Below are 853 nucleotides of genomic sequence, written 5' to 3'. Positions count from 1 at the left end.
AGCGGGTAACTACTTCGAGTAATTTATAACGTCAGGGATATAGTTAGGCTAGTCGTCGCTCTGTCCAATGATTCGAAGCAATGCCATACCTACAATACTTGATGTGTACTAACGTTAGTACTGTACGTGGAATGCACGATGTATAGTACATACTCCCATTTCACATCCTAATACGGTATGCATCGTGATGAACTGGTGGTTGCACTGCATAATTAAGTGGAAACTATGGGAAAACGTTCAAGAAATCTGGATACCGTTCAGCCAAAACTGAAAACCGTTCAAGCAAATTTGCTTCCCATAACCCTGTAACCCCGGGACTTCGTCCTACCCCCGCGTGCACATACTTCGACGTATAATGCTAAATCCCCGGGGTTAAGGTGGTCAGAGTACAAAAAATATGCCTCATCTAACTAGAGTTTATTAGTTTGAACGGTTTTCAGTCTTGGCTGAACGGTATTCAGATTTGTTGAACGTTTTTCAGGGTTTGTCCTGCGTAAGTTGGTTAACGTTAATTGAGTTTGGATTATCATTTTTAAGATATTCCTCCGTGAGGGCCGATACTACCGGTAGAACCACATGTTGTGGAACTGCTTCGTCAATACCGTTGGAGATGCTCTTTAATGCGCTCGACCAGGGGCTCTGTGTACAGTAGTAATCTTCGGTTTTTACTTCGCTCACCGCGCACTGCTTAAGTTGGCCTGGTGCTGCAACGCGATTAGTTAACGGCTGAAATAAAGTAAGGGTTGTTTTATTCTGCTGAATTGCAGAACTTGGTCTTATTAATATATAAGAGCACAGTTAAACAACGGGCAAATTAGATGAAAATCACCTATTCGAAGTCCGAGATTTTGAT

Source organism: Aphanomyces astaci, assembly GCF_000520075.1.
Source record: "Aphanomyces astaci strain APO3 unplaced genomic scaffold supercont1.458, whole genome shotgun sequence".
In the NCBI taxonomy this organism is placed as follows: Eukaryota; Oomycota; class Saprolegniomycetes; order Saprolegniales; family Verrucalvaceae; genus Aphanomyces; species Aphanomyces astaci.
The sequence above is the reverse complement of the archived record's forward strand: the minus strand, read 5'-3'. Positions refer to the sequence as shown.